Here is a 26,647-nt window from a genome sequence, read left to right as displayed (position 1 = left end):
GAACATACCTTGAAAACACCCTCAGTAAAGAACTAAAAAGACTAAAATATGTAAATGATATTCATTGAGACTTTGCAAATTAAACACAAACCATCCCCCAAACACTTACTGGACACCTGTGAGGTTTTATAACGTGATTTAGCAGAAAACATCAGTGCTGTAATAGATAACACTAATGCCACTAGTATCTGAGGCCGAGCAAAACACAGAGGCACTGAAATATTTTAAAAATATGAGGACATTCGCTCATTTCTTTCAGAGGATAACACCAGCGAAGGCAACATAACCATGAGCTAAGAGAGGAGTGTGAAAGGGTGAGGTCTGGCTTGTGGTTCCCCTTGAAACTCCCACTCAGCCACAGCGAGGGGCTCCCCCAAATGCTGGGCAGGAACTCGGCTAATACATGAGGCACGCCAAAGATAGCAAATAGGGCCCTACCCATGCTTACTCAAGTAGGTGTCAAAGCTAGCTGAAGCAAGAAGCTATACTACAAGATGCTAATACTAATGCTACGTACACCTTATACTATACTAACACTGCTACTGACGCTATATATACTTAATACTAATACTATAGTATGTATCCACTCGAGGCCAGAGAAATTCTGTCCCAAGCCCAAGAGGCAATCTCTCTAAAGACTGTCAGAAGTTAAGCCTTCTTTCTCTGTTCTGTGATGCTCCTCAGTGGCTCTCCCTCCAGAGAAAACCCTCTGGATCCTGTTATCACCCAAAATGACACTGCTTCCAAAGGCACTGAGCAAACATCCCATCTGACAACAAAATCGCATCCTTCCAGACTGCTCGCTCAGGTAGCCCAGCTGCTGCTGCTGCTTCAACATCAGGGGAGTTTCCAGGCCACGAATTCAATTCTTCCCCATCCTCGGCCTCTCTCATCACAACTCCCTTCCCTTGTCTTAGACTGTACCAAGCAGTATTTACCCTCCATTGCAAATAACTTAAACCCCGTGCCTCGCTGACCTTTTATGACAGGTGGCTGTGAAAAGAAAACAAAGAGCCAACCATGGGTCAGTGGTACTATCCTGCTGGTCTCTGTTTTGCATGACTAAGTTCTAGGAAAATTACAGACCATCGCAGATTCACCGTTACCCAAACTACTGTCTTCAGTGTCACCTGAGCCCCTCCCTACTCTCCCATGCCTCCCTTAACCTTCACCCTTCGGCAAGCTGAGCTTGCCTGCCCTTTACTGAGAAAACAGGAGCTTCTCCTCAGGGCACAGCAATTCCGTCCCTCCCATCACCGCGCAGGAAGCACTCTATCCTTTCCAGGGCAAGTCTCTCACCATTTATGTTTGGGACTTGTCTACCTCATCCTCTAGGGTCATTAGGCTATCGTTTATGCTAATCACTCCTGAACTATCAGATCCTTTGTACCAATGTTTAGCCCATCTCCAGTTTCCTCGCTATAAAAAGAAACAAACACACACACAAAAAATAGAACACAAGAGCGTAAAACTCTGCTGGGATTCCACATTCCCCTTCAGGGGCTGTTTACTCTTTTCCCATTCCTAGCCAAACTCCTCAAAGAAGTGACTTCTGCTTCTTCACGTCTCACCTCTCAAACAATATCCATCTTCTAAGGTCACTAATGGCCTCTCGCATTAAGCCCAACCTGCGATGCTGAGGAGGATCACACTCCCTGCCTTGGCACTATTAATCACTAGCCCTTCTTGAGTTGTTATTGTCTCCAAGCTTTGGTGACCTCACACCCTGACTGCGTACGGGCACCCTCTTGTAATATCCTTTGCCAGATCTCCCTCCTCTGGTTAACCTTAAAATGTCAGAGAACCTCAAGGTCTGTTCCTGGGCCACCCACTTCTACAGCCTCCTTTACCAACTATACACTGTAGATGCTCACTGGCTATACACAAGCTCGCAGGATATGTACAACAAATATTACAGGCCATTACAATAAATATTTATAACTCAAACACATTCTCATTCAGTTTACTGAGCAACAAGAACGTCTGTCTTAGATACTTATTATGCTCTCATAATTTTGCAAAACACCTTGAGGGATAAACAGAGAGAAGTAAGAGTTGCCTTAGTAGAGTAGCTTTTGTAAATCGCCTTAAAAAAGAAACAATTTTAAACAAATCCAAGGAATCTATGTTTAAAAACTGCAAACAAGTCTCTAATTAGGAAGTATGTTCGTGTCAGTCAGCAAATTTTAAAAGTCTGTGAAAAAGAAACACAGAAAAAAGGCAGACTTTTCTCCAAACTTCGCTTCACAATACACTTCCAAGGCCACTGTCACAAAGTCCTGAAATATTAAACCTATAAACAAACCAACAAACAAATGCTCTCAAAGGTGCTGCTCTGTGTGGACAACATTCTGATAAACTGTCAGTGAAGGGTCCTCAGGAATTTTTTCAGGACTATCATTTAATTAGATTAGGGCTTAAAGTGACCTTTTACATCTTTATCGTATTTATCTTCAGGGCCCTGACGGCAGTCACATTTCTCTCCTTGTTAGATATGTAAGGAGTGGTATGACTTCAACTATTGCGAGAAGAGTTATTTCATTAAGAACCACAGCAAGGATCATAGCAAAGAAGGAGTCAAAAAGAACAAGCAATAAAAATGCATGGAATCTAACAATTTCCTTGGTACATTTTGTATGATGAGGTTTAATGGGTTGACTCAACGGTGAATTAGACAGCCATCTGTTGGGGGAAAAGAAACCTTTAAATTCAACAATTCTTCATATTATTGCCTCTAGGATAAGGGAACCTATGATAAAATTAATGGTCCCCCCCCCGAAAATAACAGCATTTTCACCAAGAATATCTTCCTTGTAACTGTGATATTAGAGAATTAGGTCTCAAGAAGAAAATGTTCTCAACTTGAAATCATTTTTTTTCAGAGAGACTATTCTGAACATTTTACCATTTCTTGCCTTCTTTCTGCCACTTTAACTGAAATTAATTTCCTGGCGTATCTACTGATCTCCTGTTTCCCTTCACTAGAGTAAGGACACTGACCTTATCTAAGGTGTCTACAACTGTATCCCCAGAACCCAGTATAATAGCGACTGGCACACAATAGAACTGAATAAGTATGTTTTATAAGTGAAGCAGGATCATAAAGACAACAACAATTAACACCCACTAAGCATTATTTGGTACATACTGACCACAATGCTGTGGGCTAATCTCTGTTTTATTCTTATTCCAGAGCTTAGTTTGTCTAAAGTCAATCTCTAGCTTTCTATTTCTGAATGCTATGAGTTACTAAGAAGCAGCATGAATAACTCCTAATTTATTCCAAGTCTTATATGAAAATTTTACTCAGGCAGGAGTGAATCTAATGGCAGAGTTCTTCCTGCAAAGACTAAACGAAATGGAAAATATCTTTGTAGACTGGAAATTATCCGAGTAAGGAATGGTGCATCACACTCACTGATACAATAAGTAAAATGTCCTTGTGAATTCCCATTCACATGGAATTACACAGTCGTCGTAAACAGCCAGGGCAGGTACTGCAATGTCCCGTCCAACATCCATCCTCTTCTTTCTTGCTTGCCTGAACCCTGATTTGGTTCAGAATGGCAATGTGCCTAGATAACATGTTAGCTTTCCCAGCCTCTCACAACCAGATGTGGTCGTTTGATACCGCCTGGGACAGTCAGACCTAAGGGAAAGGCAACAGCCTATAAGGACGTCTATAAATGCTTTTCCTTCCTAGCAGAAGGGTAAAGCTGATGCTGGTGCTGCTTTGCTCACTCAGATCCTCCTTCTTTGACCTTTGTGGGACACAGATGTAGGAAACTCATGAAGTGACAAGCACAAAGACGAAAGCAAATGCTGAAGAAAGCAGAGAATAAAGGAAGACAAACCCGGAGCCAGGACATGCCAGGGTGGGCCTACCGCGTCAGAGTCTGTCATGCAGGACAAATAACCCTCTCCTTGATTAAACCATTGTAAACAGACTTCTGTGTTACCTGTAGCTGAAAAGTCTGCACGATGAAATGGCAATTTTATTTTGTTTTTCCTTTCATGAAATCAAGTAATTTTTCTAAAACAAAAACTAGAATTGCATGTGGGCATTAGACCTATTTGTCATGTAAAGAAGATGTAAGATCTCAAGGGAAAAATCAGTAAATTAAAAATTGTACCCATCTCTAGAAAATGAGAGGGAGAGTTGTCCTTTATTTCAAAATGGCCCAAACTGGTGACCATGAGTGATGTGAGTGAAAAGGCTCATTATCCCATTCCATGTGGGTTAGAGGCTGAGCTCATCGCCCTCTTTCTGAGTAGGAAGCCACTCCGTCTCCGAATTGTTATTTGGTCTAGAGCTGACTGGGAGCAGAATGACAATACTGACATTGATGATCTGTTCCTTCAAGTGCACATGTGAGCTCCGCGCTGACGTTGGCCCACATCAGAACACAAGGGTCAAGAGGCAGTGTTCCTAGCCTCGTTTCAACACTAATTACCCACTGTGGAAAAAGTTTTCAGTTCAACCTGAATCACTTAACAAGTGTTTTATAGAGAAATGACTTCAGCACAGGGTGGGAATGTCCACTAGAGGACACATAGAAAAGTGGAAGAGATTTAAATGTCACTAATATAATAGACAAGTTAAGATACCTTATTTCTTCTTATTTCCCTATAGTATTTTTTAAGTTATTTATTTTTTTCAGTAGCCACTGAAGGTTATTCACACATTAAAGAGATACGGAGTTCCTGTCATGTACCAACAGTATTTGGGTACTTGGGACATGGCAGCCGACCACAGGGAAAGACCTGACCCCTGGAGCCCAGGTGCTGATGCCAAAGACAGAATAAACACTCGAATGAGAAACACAACGGACTGTCACACAGTGATGGCGCCAGCAGGTCATAAAAAGTGATGGGGCAGAAGTGAGGATGCTCCTAAGGCCAGCAGTCAGGGAAGAAGCCCTGACACGTGAGCAGGACCCTGCATGGAGGAAGGCCACAACACAAGCTGTGACAACAGGAGGAAGGCCAGTGTGGTGGGAACCGCACAGACAGAGGAAAGCAGACAAGAGATGAAGTCCCATGGGCCAAAGCAACATTCTAGGTTAGGCCGGGGGACTGGAGTGTAGAGAGGGCTGATGAACGAGTAAGAACACACTCACTGGGTCCATCCACTAGAAGAGGGCCTGGGGCTGCTGTGCCTTGTGGCTGGGACTAGAGGCATCTGTGCAGCCACGGTATCTACACCCGGTGTTCGAGGTCACGGACCAGATAAGATTTCCACGCATGTTAGTGTCAGTGGAGGAGAGAAAAGCCTGAGGACTGAGGTCCTGGAAACACTGCTCGAGGACGCTACAAGGGCATGAGGAAGGGGCCGCAAAGGCAGCAGCCTGGCAGAGACACATGTCCTCTGCGGAGAAGAACACGCAGATAGCACAGCAGGAAGCGAGTCAGTGGCTGTGCACACTGCCAAGAAAAGGCGACCTGCTCCCCAGCAGCGGGTGTGCCGCAGGGAGCTACCGGGCCTGGAACGGGACTGTTTTCAGTGACTGGACGCCAACAAGCCTGACTCAAGGTCAAGGGAGAGTGGAAGAGAAAAAAGAGGAAAGTGAGAGTTTAAACAGCTTTTTTTCAGTTGTTTTAATATAAAAGGCGGTATAAAAGTGGGTTTGCGGTCAAACACAGATTTCTCTTCTGGTTTTTGAATGATGATGGGGATGTGCCAGTAGAGGGAAAATCTGACAGTGTAGGGAGAGAGGGTGTAACTGGTGGGAGGGACCCTTGAGTGGGCACTCCGTGTGCGCGCAGGCTGCCCCAGGCTCAGGGAAAGGGGGCCCAAGTGCTCCTGAGCAGAGGAGGGTGTGCCAGCGGCTGTGGGTGCAAGGATGGCCAAGTTCTCCACCCATAGCGCTAGTTCTCTCAGTAAAACTGGCCTCAAGAGCATCAGTGGAGATTAAGAATGGAGCCGGGGGAAGCGGTGGCATTAAATGTGGGACTTAAAAGAAATAAATAAAGGAAACTATTCAAGTCTGCACACATTCTCATTTCAAACAATTTTACTATCTTTATTTTGGATGGAAAACTTTTAGGTTTTTTTCCCCTACCCTGCCCCCAGGAAATTTGAATTATAGTTTGTTAAGATTTAATGAAATAATTACCCTTGAGTGCTAGAGAATGTGAATAATAAGCATACCTTTCAAAGTGAAATTATAGATTAATCATACTTATTCTTCGTCTCTTAATGAAATTAAGGACCGTAAATATCCACTGTGTTATAATAAGGAGTTTCTCAAACAGAAGAAGAAAATAATGTAACCACACACCATGGGTGCTTGTACTGGGTTTCAGACAGTCAGATTTCATGATATGTAAGTAAAATAGAATAATACTTTTGTGAAAGGGAAATGCAAAAAGAATCAGAAAAGGCTCCTACAAATGTGACTGTTTTGACTAAGGCTCCTACAAATGTGACTGTTAAGACACAGGTTAATATGGTGGGTAACTGGTCAATAACACAAGGATCCCAGAGAAACTGGACCTCGTGTGTAAGTACGGGCAGAGGATGAGGGAGGCCTGGTGTTTGCTGGAACACAGGGTGGTCCCATACGATGTATGTGCACGAAGTGTCTTAGATCTGGTGCTGTGCTGCCCCCGGCAGGACTGGGGACAAGCAGTGAGGGAAGTGAGCGTGGTGTTAACTGACACATGGCTGTAATGACGTGACAGAGGAAAGGGGGGAAATGGAGACCAGAGATAGTTCTTATTCAAACATGTCACACTAGGCATTTTAAGGTAAAGAATCTGTACCATCAGTTTGTGCCCAACTATTTAAATATACAAAACTAGGCTCTTTTCCATTTTATGGACAGCATAGGCCTTCATAAAATGCCAACCTGTTTTGTAACCCAGTTTTTAACCTTTCAAAAAATCAGGGAAACACTCTTGATTTGTGGAAGGGAAGAACTGGGAGAGGTCCTCATAGATTACACAGAAGCACAGAATTTTAAAAGTAGGAAAAAAATGTTAGGCATTATTGGCACACACAAAAAATCTGGTTTGTAGGTAACTGAACTAAATAGAATTAAACTGATAACCTTATTGGAGAGGGGTTGGGAAGGCATTATGTCTAACAGCAAGTAAGACAAAAACTGCTTCCCTAGACTGTCCTGTTTTCATTGTTTTCATTACTTTTTAAAAAGAAATAAAAATAGATGCACTTATCTTCTAAATCTTAGCTTTTGTACAAATTCTCTCAAAGCTATTATGAAAACTAAAACTACTTTCTTTAGTCCTGAATCTCCCCTGGCTTGTCTTTTATATGAATTCAGCTTTTTTTTTAAAAAAAAAAAAAAAGACTATTTTGGTACTTGGTTTATGTAAATGAATTACCCCCATCTCTTAGACAGGAAATGTTGCAACCCCTCCCCACTTCTCTCCCTCCCTCTCCACTTTGCATCCTGAAACCTGATGCTAAACAGAATCCAAAAGGATGGTAACTGTGCCTTCTTTATTCCTAGGACTTTTCTTATTCATGTGACGGGAGGTAAGAAATGCCTAAAACTGTATATCATGATTTGTTTTTGAGCTTCTCCAGTGCTTGAGCTGCTTTCTTCCTTTTTACCAAAAGGAAAAACTATTGAGAAGAATTAAACATACTCTGTAACTCCAAATTCCAAAGTGGGGTGATGATAGCCTTGTTCCAATAACCTACACCTTACACTGAAAGCAAAACTATGCTTCATAATCATTCTTCAAATTAGCCTTGACCTAGCTTAGTCACATGAAGAACTTTCATTATCCATAAGCTTTTAACTGCTCTTAATAAAAAATGTTGAGAGTTGCTTGAGAAGCATGTTTATATGTATATAATTAAGAGGTACACTTCTCCCTGTGGCTTCTGCCCTGGACCTAATTCTCCAGTGAATGACCTTCCCATACTGAGTAACTTGTGTACAGTCTTGGCAGGATTGCCTTGTTTCTAGTGGGAAGGAAATCTTTAACACTGATGGCTATAATAGATGCCTGGGTGAAAGGAGCAGCTCACGTTCACCCTAAGACCTGTGACTAGTTTATCCACCAGTGGCTCTGAATCAGTTTGCACTACAGGCTTGAGGAAGAAGGATGAGCACTTAACTGTGTGTTAGTGCTGCCCAGAGGGAGCTCTGTGCAATAAGCTGCATCTCCTATGTGTTGCATGAAAATGGATGTCCACCTTCATCATAGATATAAAGACACTCCATTCAGAGAAGGAGAGAAAGCTCCCATCATACGGCCTGACCATGAAATGCTAATTTGCTATGACTGTAAAAGTGTCCATGGTACCTGCCTCTTCAGTCCAGTCCAAAGCAGCAGGACAGTAATATACCAGGTTCCACAGGGCCAGAGGCCATGGACACGGCAGGCTAAGGAAAGCCTGGGAGTCACTAGGAGAGAGGTCCCACTAATGGCATTCGAGCTGGAAAGGACTCAGAGATGTTGGGATATATAAAGTTCCAGGTCTCACAAAATGTGAATTCCAGGGGTAAGCTTCTGAATCTTACTTAGGTGTTCCCCATTGGGTTGGGAACCAATGACCTAGACCATTCTTATACTTGCAAATTAGGAAATAATGGTCTGGGAGGTCAAGTTATTTGTGCCAGATAGTAAGTCATATTATGGCAGTTAGGACAAGAACTCAAGCTTCTTAACCTGCATATCTGTGCTCTTTTCACTCTGCTATGCTGTCTAATATGCGACTGCCATACTTAAAACTTGTATAGTTTCTATATATCAACTTTTAAAATCAACCGTTTCTAGTTTGAAGAGCTAGGGTAGCCAGGCACATGTTAGTCAGATATCTGAAGTAAACAGAATAAAGTCTGGGTGATCCCAGCCTGCTACTCAGAGTGGATGTGGGAAGGAGCACGCACAGGGAATTGGACACCACCACTCCACCCGGTCCTCATGTGCTCCTCACAATGGGAGCGGTTTCCTGAGCTGGCAATGTTTCAGGTATTTTTAAATGCTGTTTGGTCTTCATACAGCATGACCCTGAACTCATGCCAATCATTTTGCCATACGCTCAGTACATGCCAACTAGTCTAGTTCAGAGATGGAGGGACAGCCCACTGTACTGGGCTTAGTGAGACCCATTTTTTAGTGATTGTGACTAACTACACTTTTTGCCTTACTTGCTGAGCTTAGAAGCTAACCCTAGAATCAGATGTGAGACTCCTCTGTGTTGCAGAGTTTTCCCTGACTGCCTGGCATTGTGTAAGATTTGTTTGGAAGTGTTACATAAAAAGATTCAGCACCTAATGACTTCCATTACAACACAGATCCACGGATACGAAGAAGAGACAGATGAAAAGAAAATGATGGAGGATGTTCTTGTCAATGTTAAGAAAGCCCACAAACTCCACATTAAAGAATATAAACTTCCACAGTCATTTCTTTTACTCTGCTCTGCAATTCCTTAGGACATAAAGGCTTTTAATGTTCAGAAAAATAGTCAAGTAAAGCAGCATTAAAAAGAGTGTAATATTGTTCAAGGAGAGTAACGTCTTGAAGGAGAGAAGTTCAGTAACAGAGAAGCAAAGGGTCACCCATGTCCTCGCCCTTATTGGCTTTCAACCACCTGGTGATTACAGACATAACATTACATGTAGAAAATTCAAGTAAAATGAGAAGCATTCTCAAGAATGCTCTCGGGCTGGTGAAAAGGTAGCAGAAGACAGGCCAGTCATCATGTCAAATATAATAGGGAGAGGCTACTGGCTAGTCAAAGAAGCTCTGACTTTTGTGTCTGCAGCTCCTACAATGAGGAGTTCCTAAGCATGCCAATCCTTCCACGAGCAGGTAATGCAAGGAAAGATCCAGGGTCAGCAGTGCTGGAAGCACAAGTGTAGAGAGTTATTGGCCCAAAGATCTGTGGAGGGTACTCTGACGTCTCTTATAATTAGAGTATTTGTATGTGCTGAGGTAAAATGTATTTCTTTGCCAAGAAAAAATATTCTGATTTTGACTTTCTGGTTTGAATAAGTACCCAAGCATATATGAAAAGTAAAATACATGCCAAAGGCTCTTAGTTCCCAAATATGCTATACAATTTTCAGTTTGTGTACATTTGTGCTTTGTGATTCTTGGTTGCTTAGAATGCAGAGTGAAATGAGAAAACAAACCAACTAGAATCTCTATACATTTTCTTTCATAATGCAAGCATATATTGCTTATTTTACATTAAAAAAAATCATTCTATTTTCATCCCAATGGGTCATTTAAGGATATATCTAATGGACAAGTATTTTTTAATCTTTCTCTTTTTTAATGTTTACTTAATTTTGAGAGAGAGACTGAGTGTGGGCAGGGGAGGTGCAGAGAGAGATGGAGATAGAATCTGAAGCAGGCTTCAGGCACTGAGCTGTGAGCACAGTGCCCGACAAAGGGCTCAAACTCGTGAACCGCAAGGTTATAACCTGAGCCGAAGTAGGATGCTTAACCAACTGAGCCATCTAGGTGCCCCTTTTTTCGATTTTTCTAATACCATTAAAGACAAGTGAACAAGACATCTCCAAGATGCTAATAGCACTAAGCTTGTCTGTAAAGCAACACCGAGTTGCCCTCACACACTCCCCATACCCATTCTGACCCCCAAGTTTAAAAATGGCCTTGGTGTGACTCGCATCTTGGGAGGCAGAATTCCAATTTTTTTCACACTGAATAGGGTGCCTGTGGCAGCAGAGTGACCCTGTGACACCTCCTGTGTGACCTGCCCCAAGCACCCTAGGATGCCTGTTCCCGAGCCATCTCCCTTCCCCTGATGTATCACCCACTGTGGTCACCAGTGCAAAACCATGTCCCATAGGACCTACTGACTCTGGCACAGAGCTTGACACAATTGAGATGCCAAAAAAATCTCTATTCCATGATACCTCCAACACTACGCTCTAAGATGGTAAGCCCTTCCTGAAGCAATATGCTCAGGCAATCTGTTGATCACTCAAGGTTTCCGTTACCTGGACCTGTAGAACAATGTGGGGGTAGGACTAACAATTCCATCTCATCCCCTTCCCTCTTCGTGGAGGACATTACAGTCTTCTGGATAAGGTTAAAACTCTTGCTGAGAAATCCTGAAAGGCCTGCTGCCCAACACAGGGTCCCCACTGGACATCCATGTGCTGACATCCACAGATCTATGGCCAGATAAGACCCAGACACTGGGACAGGGTGAGAATCTCTTTTGTTTTATTGTCAAACTACCTGAGGTATGCCATGACTTGTAGAAGTTAGTATGCACTGGCATTAAGTGTCAGTAACTTTGAACAGAGCGGTGCCTTGATGAGACACAATCTCCCAGTGTCTGTAATGGGATAACTAAGACCACCCTGTCACATTTCACGTGAACAGTAGCAAATGAAGTCGTTTAGCTATGCTGAGAAAATAATCTGCAAAACTGTGCTGAGCTCACATCAGGCATCCAAACATCAAGTTTCAGAACAAAGTAAATGAATTCTGCCCTCACACCTCCAGAAGGTAGAGCACACATGATAAGCACTTCAACGAGGAACATTTAAAACAGATAATATCATTAAGACTGTAAGTACATTTTGAAATGTATTATTTTTCCTTGATAAGTCTATCATGTAAATCTGTAATTAGGGACTTCTAAAATAGCTAACTTTTTTTAAACACAATATGCTGTAATTGTCTATTAAGTCAATGAGTACTTAGGGACTCTTAAAACTGCTGATTACTTGCTTGCTGGATTTTGGAAGAACAAGTACTAAAGACTCCTTATAAAATTATCTTTAAAGAAGAAGGAAATTGAAAATGTGCTGTTACCTGGCTATGTTAATCTTCCTTTTTTTTTTTTTTTTTTGTTTCTCAGAATGACATCTATCCATCATCATACTGGTTATTCCAGATCAGGACTAGAACTGCACTGAGTCTTATTTTATAATCTATGTGAATTTCCATCTCCAACAGACAAAAAAAAATTACTTTTCTGGTTTCACAGGGTCCCAAATGTTCATCAAAGGGGCTTTATTAATCATTTAGTTCTTACTGCAGATTTCGTTATTTTTTTTCTCGCTTACCAGGATAAACAATATACCAGGCCATTTGGTATATTTACAAGTCATTCTGTTATATTTATATAGCTGCTGAGTAACGAACCAAAAAGGAAAATGAGCTATATCCCTTCTCAAATTATGTTCTATTAACACTTGTTTATGCGTAACAGTTAAAGAAATTAGCAATGTTCATGAGGTCTTTAATATAAATAATAATAAGGGTTATAGACACTATTACTGCAGTTTGTAACACTATTCTATTAATAGACAATTTAACTTCATAATAATGCTATGTTTAGTTTATTTGGTAATCAAGCATCATAATTACTTCCAAATATAAATCATACAGATGCTACAGAAAAAACAATGACAAAAGTATTTAGACATGGAAGCCAGCTAAGAAATCTTCTTTTTCTGCCTGTCAACTTCCTACTTGTGAATGCTCTCTTTGTTAGCAGTGGGAGTGTTCTGGCCTCTCTCTCTGTTACTAGGCCTGACTGGACTAATTCCACAGCTACTACTCAAGAATTTACTCCATAAAGGTTTCAGGTGAAAGCCTGACATGGCTTCTAGAGATGTTCTGGCATAAGTGGTTAACCAACTCTTAGAGAAATAAACAGATAAATATTTATTGGAGTCCAGACCCTGGAGAAATACTGATGACACAACACTCTTCTCTCCACTTATAAGCTTACAGTGTCATGGTGACTACTGACAAAATATAAGGAAATACACCATTAAAATAACTACATAATGTGAAATGCACTATGGAAAAAAGGAAGTGGTGAAATGGAAGTGGTGGTGTTCTTTAGGTAATGTGGCCAGACAAGGCTTTTTTCAGAAGGGACCATTAGAGATGAATTCTAAAGAGTATGAAAGTGTCATCTATTAGAAGAGCAGATAGACTATTCTGGACAGAGACATTAGCATATGCAAAGGTCCTAGGGTGGAAATAATTTGTGTTAAAAAAATTTAAAGAAATGGGGTGCCTGAATGGCTCAGTTAGTTAAGCGTTCAACTTCAGCTCAGGCCACCTTCTCACAGTTTGCGGGTTCATGTCCTGCATTTGGCTTTCTACTGTCAGAGTACAGCCCACTTCAGATCCTGTCCCCCTTACTCTGCCTCTTCCCCACTCATACACATGCACACAGGTGCTCTCTCTTTCTCAAAAATAAACATTTAAAAAAATGGGAAGAAAGGAGTGAGTGGAGGAGACAAGAAGGGAAAGGAAGACTAGGAGGTCAGAGGTGTATATACTCACATTACTTCTTGCTTTCCTCCTCTGTTCACATCCCCCCCTTTTATTTTATTTTATTTTTTAATGTTTATTTTTGAGAGAGAAAATGAAAGAGAGACAGAGTATGAACAGGGGAGGAGCACAGAGGCAGGGAGACACAGAATCCAAAGCAGGCTGCAGGCTCTGAGCTTGTTAGCACAGAGCCTGACCCGGGGCTTGAACCCACAAACTGTGAGATCATGAGCCAAGGTCAGACATTTAACCAACTGAGCCACCCAAGCACCCCCCCCCCTACTTTAGGCTAACACTGGAATAGGCATTTATTTACAAATAAGGAGTTAATCAGCTATTTGCTTCTTTTGGTACACTAGGGGTGGCTGCACATCTTTAGGAAAAGATCTCACATGGCAGAAGGTAATGACATAGGAGTGGCCAGTGGCCAAGTTAATGAGCCCAAGGTCATACTTTTCCTCTTTTTTTTTTTTTTTCGTGGACCAATCTACTTATTTAAGCCATCTCCTGCCATAAGCAAAGGGATGGAAGATGAGTATACTGGTCATCATTTGATACAAGTAAGGAAGGTGAGTTTAAGGTCCCATATGCTTTTCTGGTCCATGTGTAGAGTCATGATTGATACTGGTGCTATGGTCCCCACTGGGTAGTGGTCCAGGTTTTCTGTACCCATCTTCATAGCCAATTGGAAGTGGATTCACATGACAGTTATAGAGTATGATTTCCATCTCCCTAGGGAAAGGGCTTGGACTTGATGTGGAGATAGGGGTAGGGATGAACTCTGGTCTTTTGTGTTCTGCATGATGTGATCTCGAGAAGACACTCTGCATACTCGCTCCCACACCGGGGAGTGCTACGAAGCAGGTGCGGGCCTTCCACTCGTGAGCTGAATTATCCTCCTATGGTGCCCCTAGACACAGACCGCCCCAACTGTGTGCCGACTGCCCCAGAAGCCCAGACACCTGCGGCACAGCACCACTGCCATTTTCAACCCGGACCTTCATAAGCCCGAGGCCATACTTCTGTGTTGACATAACTTGTGTGGGACCCAGAAGGGACCCAGAAGTTCTCGTATGCCTCAGTAAGGACGCACGGGGTCTTTGAGAGCGCTGGTAGGTAAGTAAGAGCCTGGCAAGACAAAGCCACAGAAAGAGAGATTGGGGAAGGGGTGCCTGGGTGGCTCAGTCGGTTGAGTGTCGCACTCGGTTTTAGCTTAGCTCATGATCTCGCAGTTTGTGAGTCTGAGCCCCACATCGGGCTCCACGTTGATGGTGTGGAGCCCGCTTGGGATTCTCTCTCTCGCTCTACCTCTGCCCGCTCCCCTGCTCATGCTCTTTCTCAAAAATAAATAAATCTTTAAACAAAGAGAGGGAGGGAGAGAGAGAGAGAGAGAGAGAGATCTGAGGACTGGAGCAAACAGCCGGGACCACATGGCTTGGGGAGGTCTCTTGAGGCACTGACCCAGCAAATGCCTCCCAGGACCAGTAAGGCTTGCTCCTCCTGGAGAAGTAGGGCTCATCCTTTCCCCCAGACGCAGCACACCCTGAGAGCGGCTGCTCATCATGAACGATGTGCAGTTCCCGCAGAGCCTCCATGTGTGAGACTGCGCTGCAGCGTAATCTATTCTTCCATTTGGCTGCCCTCTTCGAAGCCATCACGCTTCATGCAACAGTGCTGATGCTGCAAAACAGGGGAGGCCGTCCCTTTCTGGACAGCCAGACTCAGCAACTCCACAGGCCAGTCCGAGGCTGCAGCCTCACACCAGCCGGGGGGCACATGTTCCTGCCCAAGTGGGGGTGATGGGGAGGGGAGACTGATACACTCATAAAGGAATACACTATAAGGTTCCGGCAAGCCAGAAAGCCACTGGGACCAGGACCGGACACCTGCTTCTGTCCCCAACAGCACTGCAAACCACCGCATCCACACCTGTACATGGTAGGCTGGGGCGTGACGAGAGGGGGATGATTCTGTCAGGTTTGCGTTCTACGGTCACATCTCTGGTGACTCCTAAGGATAAAGAACTTTTCTGAGATTTGCTTGGACTTCTTGACAATATGGACCAAATCCTCCCCTTCATCTACTGATTTTTATATCCACACTGAGAGAGCAGCTCTGTTCCCCTCAAGTTTGTGATATACGGCGTTCCCGGCACAGATGGTGAGGCCAGCTGTGTCCAAAGGGATGGGTACCTGCACCGTGGGTCCTCACCTTGGAGGGCTCAGTGGCTGGCCCTGTCACTCCGTGCTCCCACCAGCACTTGTCACTGCATGGCAGTTCTTTGTCATTTCAGAAAACAACAACAACAACAACAACAACAACAAAAACCCAACACTTCATATGTACATTGGTGAGAAAAGTCTATTAGTTACCAAGTGGCACATCCAAATCTAATTTGTTAATAAAAAAAAAAAGGTTCTTTGGGCTCCAACTAGATCGACCTTGTTGGAGGCATTGGGGTGGGCCTGCCATATTTTTATGTTATTATTTTTATTCCTACTTTAAAACATTAACAAAGCACTTCCATGCAATCAGATATTTTATTTGGTTGAACTCTGATTTCTAAAACAGTGTTTACAGCAAGGGCTGAAGGAGCAGGAAGGGGGAGGTAAGTACAGAAGGAGTACGTTCATAAAATGTATGAAGTGAGGCAAACATGAAGCAACTTGGAGAAATATTAACCAAGGACCCACCCTGCATGGAGGACACAGGCTGAGTAGTCCCAAGCCACGGCAGGAAGGAGCATGTAGTCCAGGGCATGGGGAAGGAGACAGTGCGCTCATTGGCTCATTACATCCTGGACTCTTCTACAAGCATTTTCTGACTTGCATTTACCACCTGCAAGAGTGTGCATGTTCCAAGGAGCAGAGGTGAGTAACACAAAAACCCTGCTCCAAAGGATCTTGTGGTCTAAAAGGGAAGCCATCCATTCACCTACTCATTCATTCATTCATTCATTCATTCAGTGAGTATGTCTTGAGCCCCAAGTCTACAGTACTCTGTGGAAGTGGTATAGACCATGCAACGGATGACCAACAGGGGCGTGGGTCCCTGCCACTGTGGGAGAGGTATTCTAGTAATGGAGAGGGGGCGAGAGCAGAAGCAAATAAGCATATTGTATCACGTTGGCCTATGAGATGTGCCATCCAAAACACAAAGACATCTGAGGAGCTAGACAATGGAACGTTGTTGTCTGTGGACAGCTTGGGCAGAGAAACCATCTGTAGGAGGGGATACCTGAACAAGCCCAGGGAGCATGTGGCAGCACAAAGCTCCAATCCCAGTTGACAGCAGAGGCAGCAGTGGCAGTAAGGCTGGTGTGATGCAGAGTGAGAGGTGCCCCTTGAGCATAGACAAGAGTGGAAATCGGGGCGCCTGGGTGGCTTAGTCGGTTAAGCGTCTGACTTTCGCTTAGGTCATGATCTCGCGGTTCGTGGGTTCAAGCCCCGCGTCGGGCTCTGTGCTGACTGCCAGCTCAGAGCCTGGAGCCTGTTTCAATCTGTGACTCCCTCTCTCTCTGACCCTCCCCTGCTCACGCGGTCTCTCTCTCTCTCCTAGAAAAAAAAAAAAAAGAGTGGAAATCCCTGCTAGGGGCCCCTCGGGCATTTTAGGGGTAAGTAACATGCAACTCTAACCCAAGGGAAGAGAGGACAAAGTACCGCAGGATGGCAGGGGTGGAGACGATTCATCTCCTTGGGGATGTCACATGAAGTGTGAGAGGTCACCCACCTTTTGCCCAAATGCTAGCAGATAAGCAGTAGGCACAAGGAACATAGGCCCTACCCAGAGGCAAGAAGCTATGAGTGTAGACTAAGAAGAGAGGTAGAAGGAGATGTAAAGAAAGTACCACTGCTAAATCAGGGATAAAGGAATGGAAAATTGTGCTTAATAGAGAAGGCTCAGGTGAGAGCCGGTTTATATCCATTTGGTTTGACAACCACAAAGCTAGCGAACAACTCAGTAAGAATACTTTTATTTCACTGGTGGTATATTTATGACTGTGATATTGTGATTTACAATAAGAAATATATACTTAGTCTTCCTCCTGGTCTTGGCACAAAGCTCCTAAAACAATTGCTGGTGATGAGAGCAATAAAGGTCTTTTGTGATGCTAATGAAGCAAGTTTGGGAAAGCACCTATGGCTGGAGGCTGGCTGCCAGTGGAGCCAACCAGTGATTAGAGGGCTTTCCCTCCCACTCCTGGAGACAGGGAGGGCTTGAAAGATGAGTTCAATCACCAAAAGCCAGTGATTTAATCAGTCAAGCCTATAGAATGAAGCCTCCCTAAAAACCCAAAAGGACAAAGTTCCTCTGAACCTTAGCAGCCACTGGGCTGGTAAACATAGGAAGGCATGGGGAGAATGTCTACTCAGGAGAGAGCATGGAAACTGGGCCCTGTGCCTATGCATCTCTTCCACCTGCCTTCTATTCCTGAATTACATCTTTTTATAATAAACAGATCATCTAATAAGTAAAATGTTTTTTTTTTTTTTTTGAGTTCTGGGAGACACTCTAGCCAATTAATTGAACCTAAGCAGTGGGTCATTGGAAACTCTTATCTACAGCTAAAAGATACAGTTGACGATCTGGGCTTATGACTAGCATCTGAAGTTGGGGGTTGGAGCAGTCTTGTAGGACTGAGCCCTTACCCTGTGGATCCTGACACGTTCTCTAGGTAAACATTGGCAGAATGGAGTTGAATTGCAGGACACCCAGCCAGTGTTGAAAAATTGCTTCGTGTCAGGAAAAAAGCCACACATCAGAATTAGGTGCAGAGTTGCAATGTATTCAGATTTTTATTTTAAAGAACAGCAAAGTCCTTTAGTTCAGTTTAATGGGGCTTTTAGGGCCTGCTAATTTTAAATCTAAATCAATAATTCTAAATGTTTCAAACTATTCCTAAACGTTAGTCAATATTCTTTCAGAGATCAGCAACCTCTTTATGGACAGTACAATTATAACAAGTACCTAGAAAACAACCAGTGTTTAAGTTTCAGGAAATAAAGTCAACTTCCAATTTTCTAGATCAATGAAGAGAAATGGCATGGGAAGCAAATGTGTCTGCACTCTTCACCCCAGTCCTACTATTTACTGAAGGGCCAGGATGCACCAGACAACTGAAAGCTGCCATTAAGGTATTTAATCATGTGGGGTGCCTGGTGGTTAAGTCGACTCTTGATTTCTGGTCAGGACATGGTCTCACAGTTTCGTGAGTTTGAGCCCCATGTTGGACTCTGTGCTGACAGTGCAGATTTTCTCCCTCCTCTCTGCTCCTTCCCTGCTCGCACTCTTTCTGGTCTTTCTCAAAAATTAAAAATAAATAAATAAATAAATAAATAAGTGTTTAATCACACAAGCTTGTAAATCCCAGAGGTAAAGTAACTTTCCCAGAGATACAGAGTCAGCCAGAGTAGAATGAAAATTTAAATCCAAGTTTTTCTAGCTCCAAAGTCCATCATCTTGCTTCCCAAAACCGGTGAATTTCCAAAGCAAGAACTACTGGACCTCCCATTGCCCAATGGGGTAGGTAGTCTGTAGGTAGATAATTCACAATATAATTTTAAAACTGAGGTCTATTTAAAGACATTTAGCAGCAAATGTGCCTGGGATCACAGTTTCTAAACGATATGACTAAAAAGATTGTCAAAAAGCAATTCTGTAGATTACCCAGCTAAGCATGGTTTTTGTTGTTGTTTTTTGTTTGTTTTGTTTTGTTTTGTTTTGTTTTTTTGGTTCTGGTGATTTAGATCTTTTCAAAGACATTCAGAGAACGCAGAGCACAACAGAAAGATCTTGACAACTTAGTGCTGTATCTTAGGTATTTAATTTTGATTCTAAGGGTAGAAAAAGTCCACCATGAAAGACAATACATCAGATAAAACAGACAAATTATGCCTTCATGGCATGAGAAAAGGAGAGTTGAATCTGACATGGGACACTGGGTGAACTGCAACCAAGCACCTGTGGATGGGTGTGGTGGTGACGAGGAAAGCCGCACCAGCCATACAAACTGGTGCTCAGAATGGGAACCCTGAAGTTTTCATTCTCAAGTGGCCTTTCACAGTTAACCTTTTCAATAACTTACATTAGGCCTCAGAGATGGAATGTTATGAATTATTGAAAATTATGGACTTTGCAAAAATATACCATACAAACATTTCTGCAGAAGCTTGGTGTATATAACATGTATTATACCTTGGTGTGATGTCTGCCTTGAGTATAAATATATGGATTACGTGGCATTTGAAAAATAGAAACAAACTAAAATAACTGGAAAAAGTAGAAAGAACTAAAGTAACTACCACTCACTTAGAAAAACAAAATTTTAATAAATCGAATAAAATTTGCATAAGAGGCAACAAATTCTAATTTTACTCATGCTTGTGCCATTCCCGTCTCTAAAAGGGCCACCAATCTCCCTCCACTGGTCCAGGTCTTCTGTGCTCTTCTGGGCCCAGGTCCACACCATTCTAAGAGGCCTGGCTGGACTGGCCCTGTGTCATTCTGCTCTGTCTTTAAAACTGCGTTTAGAAATGGAGCAATGTGCACTTAGTTTTCACTCATTTATTGGCAGCTATAGGATTTTATTCTATTTCATACCTTTGCAAACTACAGCTCCCTCTAACATAAATGAAAAGCTCATGCAAGAAAAAATTCATATTATATCTACTGTTTTTCTTCTTTTGTTTCCAAAGCATTATAATACTGAGCTATAAATATGTTGGAAAAGAGTCAAGGGAAAAATATTCGTAACAAAATACAGATGAGAAAAATGGATTAAAAAACTGTCTTCCTCATATTTTCTTTTAATTGTTCTTATTTTCACAGAATACCACTACCAGGCAAATTGCTGTAATGCTTTTTATAAAATCTCACTAGAGTAAATCGATAAAATAGATGAAGTTCAAGTTGGGTTTAGCCTTCATAAAATGGCAGAGTGCATAAGATGACCTCTAATATTTTTTCCAAACCTTAAATTATTAGTATTCTTTGCAATGTTTGATCTATAAATCTACCATATCATATATAATAAAGTACTGAGGCAATTGTTGAGTTACATAAATATAACAAAAGTAAAACAGAAGAGTGTAAAAAATATATGAAAGTTAAAAAATATCTGCAAATACCTTAAAAATATTTGCAAATTAATGTTGGTAAGAGACTTGATCTGCTCATATATGAGAAAATGTTGTGTGTGGTTTTATAGATCTATGTATAAGATATAATTACTTTGATCTGATTTTCAAAGATCCTGGACATTATAAGATTAGTTTGAATTAGATGAGTAAATAAGATCAACTCTTTGACTTAATGTAGCACTCAGCAATAAAAGCTGATTTGATGTGGTTGATGGTGCAAATATGATCCATAAAAGACATGACAAGAATCAGGATGCTGCGCGTAATTCCTACTATAAAGCAAGTGCTCCCGCTCGCTCCTCATCACACAGGTGTTTATCACCAGCTGAGGAGGTGGCTTTTCTGTAAAGAAAGCTAAGATATGGAGAAATGTATGGAAAGGTGCTGTATTGGCTTCAAACTCTTATAAGGCCAATCAGTGGTCAAGGCGCTATGAGTAATTCTGTTCAGTATAAATGAAGTAATTCTGCTTTGGGAAGAGTAAGTATGGCAGCAAGCAAAGCACAGATTGCGAAGCACCTTGTGTACATGCACAAGAATGAGTCTGTCAGATACTGGATGCCAAGGAAGAGCTTTAAGAATGGAGACCCACGATGTCAACTATATTTCAACAAAACAGAATGGAGATAATATGGTTAGATTTGAGTTTTACACACACAATGACAGGGCAGACGTCAACAAAGATAGTCATGAAGCTGTTGCAACAGTCAACAGAATTTCACACCTTTGTTGTTGTTGTTGTTGTTGTTGTTGTTGGATACCTTGACCAAATATTTGTTTCTACTTTCCAGTGGGGAAAAAATTCAGTAATAAATAAATCATAGAATGAATTTGGGAGTAGCATTGTGTGTATGTTGGGAGCAGTATTTTTGCTTTAACAATAGAGGCATGGATGATACCTACTGACCCATATTATAACCATGTCTTAAAGTCTAGGCATTTAACAGTTAATAACACTACTGGTACAGATATAAAAAATTACAAACCATAGTGTCAACCAAGCAATATATAATAAACCATATATTAATAATGATTTATCCAAACAAATTTATTACAAAAAAGCAAGCACAGCAGTAAAAGAATAGCCAGGCCAACTGAAGGCAGTCAATTCTCCAAAATTATAGGGATGCCAATTACCTTATGTGCAAATGCACAAAATGGGAATCTTATAATATTGCCAAAAATATTGCTAAAAAATTTGACAACTGAAGGTATTTTTAAAAAGCCACACCAAGGGGCACCTGGGTGGCTCAGCTGGTTAAGCATCCGACTTCAGCTCAGGTCATGATCTCATGGTTTGTGGGTTTGAGCCCCACATCGGGCTCTGTGCTGTCGGCTCAGAGCCTGTTTCAGATTCTATGTCTCTCTCTCTCTGTCCTTTCCCCACTCATTCTCTGTCTCTCAAAACTGAATAAATGTTAAAAAAAATTTTTTAAAAAGCCACACCAAGACAGGTGGGAGGAGCAAAGAAGTGGTCCAGTCAGGATCCACACTCCTAGCACAACAGCCCACAAGCAGGAAGGATATGAAAAACATGGAGGTCCTCCCTGAGGAGCAAGAAGTTGAAGCCCCCATCAGGCAGCCCTGCCCTGAGGACCTACACCAGGAAGAAGGGCCCCCATAATGTCTGGCTTTGCAAATCAGCAAGGCTTAACTCAAGGAAACCAAGACTCTACTCTTAAAGGGCCAGCACACAAAAACACTCACTCTGAGACACAGCACAGAGGCAGCCTTTTGAGAAGCACCTGAACCTTAATCTCCATCGATGGAGACCTACTGACTCAGTTTAGGCCACATACTAGAAGGGCAGGAATCTGTAGGAACTGTCTCAAGGAACAGAAGCACAAGGAGGCACCATCTTTCTTACTCTCCTTCTACCATGGTGATGAGAGCTGGCAAGTGCCATTTCTGACACTATCCATCACCCCTGCCAACACTCTTCATCCTGCCTTGGTGGTCCCCTACAGGTCTGCCCTGCCCAACATGCCCAGCCCAGCAGGTGCCATCCAAACCAGCTCCGCCCTGCCACACTGGCAGGGAGCCTCACCTGGGTTCAATACTCCCCCATAGTGGCTCCTGCCCCCGGTGGTCTCCACCACTAAAAGCAACTCCCAGGAGCGCCTGGGTGGCTCAGTCAGCTGGGTGTTCAACTCTTGATTTCAGCTTAGTCATGATCTCACAAGTTATGAGATCGAGCTACATGTTGGGCTCTGTGCTGACAGTGTGAAGTCTGCTTGGGATTGTCTCTCTCTCTCTCTGCCTCTCCCTATTAGCATGTTCTCTCTCTCTCTCTCAAAATAAATAAACTGAAAAAAAGTAACATTGATATACAATTTTTAAAAATTAAAAAAAAATAAAAGCAACTCCCAGAAGAGGGTACACCAGAACCAGAACCGGACCAGGAAAGGCACAGGAGTCCCCCGATAGCAGCTCCAGCCTCCTGCACCTGGTGAGCAGTCTGGGCCTGGACTGATGCACCTCCAGGCGGCTCTCCCCCTTGTGGGACGGGAGTATGTATCTGCAACAGGTGCGGCCCAGACACGAGGAGGCACTTGCAGCAGCCACAGGCGACACCTCTGGAAACCTCGTTCTGGTGAGCAGGCAGGACTGTGCTTCTGAGCCCCACAGGACACCTTGTATATACAGACACTGTTTTACGACTGGGAGACGTACTGACCTTCCTAACAGAGAGAAATAAGCACAGATCGGCAGGCGAAATGAGGAGAGAGAGAGAGATGTTCCAAGTGAAAGAAAAGGCAAAACCTCAAAAACAAAAAACAAAACCAAAAACAAAACGAATTAAATGAAACAGATATAAGCAATCTACCTGATAAAGAGTTCAAAGTCATGGACATAAAGATCCCACACTTGAAAAAAGAGTAGATGAGTACAATTAGAACTTCAAAAAAGAAATAGGAAATATAAAAATGAATCGATTAGAGCTGAAGAATACAATAACTTAAGTGAAAATTACACTAGATGTAATCAACATCAGGTCAGAGGATGCTGCCGAATGGATCAGCAATCTGGAAGAGAGGGTAGTAGGAATCACCCAAGCAGAGCAGTTAAAATAAAAAATAATTTAAAAAAATAAGAATAGTTTTAAGGGATCTCTGTAACAACAAACTAACATTCACATTATAGGGGTCCCAGAAGAAGAGAGAGAAAAGGGGGTTGAAAACTTACTTGAAGAAATGATAGCTGAGGGGCCCCTGGGCCCAACTCTTGATCTCAGCTCAAGTCATGGTCTCACAGCTTGTGAGTTCAAGCCCCATGTCAGGCTACAGCACACAGCCTGCTTGGGATGCCGTCTCCCTCTCTCTCTGCCTCTCCCCACTCATGCTCACTCTCTCTATCTGCCTCTCCCTCTCTCTCTCTCAAAAATAAACAAATAAATGTTAAAAAAAAAAAAAAAGAAATAATAGCTGAAATCTTCCCTAGTCTGGGGAAGGAAATAGACACCCAGGAACAAGAAGTACAAAGAGCCCCAAACAAAAGAAACCCAAGGAGGCGCACAGCAAGATACATAATAATTAAGGTGGCAAAAATTAAAATTAAAGAGATGATCGTAAAAGCAGAAATCAACTAATTACATAGAAGAGATCACCTATTATACTATCAGCTGATTTTTCAGAAACTTTCCAGGCCAGAAGGGAATGGCAGCATAGAGTTAAACTGAAAGGGAAAAACCCACAACCAAGAATACTCTACCTAGCAAGGTTACCATTCAGAATTGAAGGACAGGGAAAGAGTTTCCCTAACAAATAAAAGTTAAAGAAGGTTTTCCCCACTAAAGCTCCATACAAGAAGTGTTTAAAAGAACTTACTCAAGGAAAAAAGAAAAGGCCATAAATAGAAAAAAACTGTAAAAGAAAAATCCGCAGTGATAAAAGCAAACGTAGTAAAGGTAGTGGATCAAACACTTATCAAGCTACCATGGAGGTTAAAAGACAAAAGTAGTAAAATAAACTATGTCTACAATAATTAGTTAAGGGATATACAATATAAAAAGATATAAAATATGTCAAAAACAAAACATAAGGGGGAGGAGTAAAAATGTAGTATGTGTTCAAATTTAAGTGACCATCAACTTAAAATACACTTCTGTATACATACGGTGTTATAATATGAATGACCTCATGGTAATCACAAAACAGAAACCTATCATACACACACACACACACACAGAGAGAGACAGAGAGAGAGAGAGAGATTGAGAGGAGAGAGAGAGAGAAGAGGTCCCTGACTGGTTCAGTTAGTTGAGCATCTGACTACTGATTTTGGCCCAGGTCATGATCCCAGGAATGTGGGATCAAGCTCTGTGTCAGGTTCTGTGCTAAACATAAAGCCTGCTTGAGATCTCTCCCTCCCTTTCTCCCTCCCTCCCTCCCTTTCTTCCCCCACTCTGCCCCTGTCCCCAACTCTCTCTCTTCCTCTCTCAAATATAAACAAACAAACAAATAAGTAGCAAAGAATCCAAATATAACACTAATGAAAGTCATCAAAACACAAGAGAAAAGAGCAAGAAAGGAACAGAGAAGAACTACAAAAACAACCAGAAAATAATTACTAAAACAGCAATAAGTACATACCTATCAATAATTACTTTAAATGGACTAAATCCTCAATCGAAAGGCAAAAGGGGCTGACCAAAAAACCACACAAGACCCATCTACATGCTGCCTATAAGAGACTTAGGACCTAAAAAACACAGACTGAAAGTAGAGGTATGGAAAACGATAGTCCACGCAAACAGAAATGGAAAGAAAGAGGGGGTAGCAATACCCCTGTCATATAACAGAGAAAATAGACTGTAAAATAAAGATTATGACAATAGACAATGAGTGCATTATAAATAATAAAGGGATCAATCCAACAAAAGGCTGTAACAATTATACATGTGTATGCAGAGAACATAGAATCACCTAAATATTTAAGGCAAATATTAACAGACATAAAGGAAGAAATTGACAGTAATACAATAATAGTAGGAAACTTCAACACCCCACTTGCATCCATGGATATATCATGACGGAAAATCCATATGGAAACAGTGGCCCTAAACAATACACACAGACCAAATAGATATATTCAGAACATTCCATTCTAACACAGCAGAATGTATGATCCTTCAATTGCAGATGGAACATTCTCTAGAATAGATCATGTTAGGTCACAAAACAAATCTCAATAAATTTAAGAAGACTGAAATCACATGAAGCATTTTTCAAAACTCTAGAAATCAATTATAAGGGGGGGGGAACTATACATTTAGACCTAAATGTATGAAATCATGAAAATAGTAGAAAACATAGGCAATAAACTGTTAAACATGGGTCTTAAGCAATAACTATTTTGGATTTGTCTCCTCAGACAAGGGCAACCAAAGCAAAAATAAACAAATGAGATTGTACCTACTTAAAAAGATTCTGCATGGGGAGGCAAACCATCAACAAAATGAAATGACAACCTACTGAATGGGAGAAGATATATGCCAATGGTATACCCAATAAGGGATTAATATCATATATATATATACTGAATGGGAGAAGATATATGCCAATGGTATACCCAATAAAGGGTTAATATCATATATATACACACACACATATATATATATACACACTTACACAAACAACATCAAAAAAACCCAAACAATCTAATTAAAAATGGGCAGAAAACCTCAATAGACATTTTCCCGAAGAAGATATACATATGGCCACAGACACATGAAAAGATGTTTAAATCACTAGTCAACAGGGAAATGCAAATCAAAAGTACAACGAGATAGTATCTCACACTAGCCAGAATGGCTAGTATCAAAAATACAAGAAATAGCAAGTGCTGGCAAGGCTGTAGGGAAAACAGAGCCCTCGTGCACTCTTGGTAGGAATGTAAACTGGAGCAGCCACGATGGAAAAAGTATGGACGTTCCTCAAAAAACTAAAAACAGAACCACCATACCAGCCAGCATTTCCACTTCTGAGTATTTATCCGAAGAAAACAAAACACTAATTCAAAAGTGGTATGTGCCCCTATGTTTACTGCAGCATTACGGCATTACGTACAATAGTCAAGATGTGGAAGCAGCCCAAGTGTCCATCAACAGATGAATAAAGGAGATGTGGCATATATATATATATATATATATATATAAAGTGGAATATTACTCAGCCATAAGAAGATTGAAATCTTGCTATTTGCAACAACATGGACCTATAACATATTATGCTGAGTTAAGTGAGTCAGAC

General features: G+C 41.9%; 1 protein-coding gene across 1 annotated transcript in view; it reads right to left on the bottom strand.

Moving 5' to 3' along the window:
• Positions 1 to 26,647, bottom strand: part of L3MBTL4 (L3MBTL histone methyl-lysine binding protein 4) — a gene marked incomplete at its 5' end in the record, with an annotated part of 293,576 nt that overhangs the window by 160,150 nt on the left and 106,779 nt on the right. The window lies entirely within an intron of this gene.

This window comes from Hyaena hyaena, unplaced genomic scaffold, assembly GCF_003009895.1.
Source record: "Hyaena hyaena isolate Hyena2069 unplaced genomic scaffold, ASM300989v1 scaffold_812, whole genome shotgun sequence".
NCBI classification, from domain to species: domain Eukaryota; kingdom Metazoa; phylum Chordata; class Mammalia; order Carnivora; family Hyaenidae; genus Hyaena; species Hyaena hyaena.
Note: the sequence above shows the minus strand (reverse complement) of the source record. Positions and strands in the feature narration are given on the sequence as shown.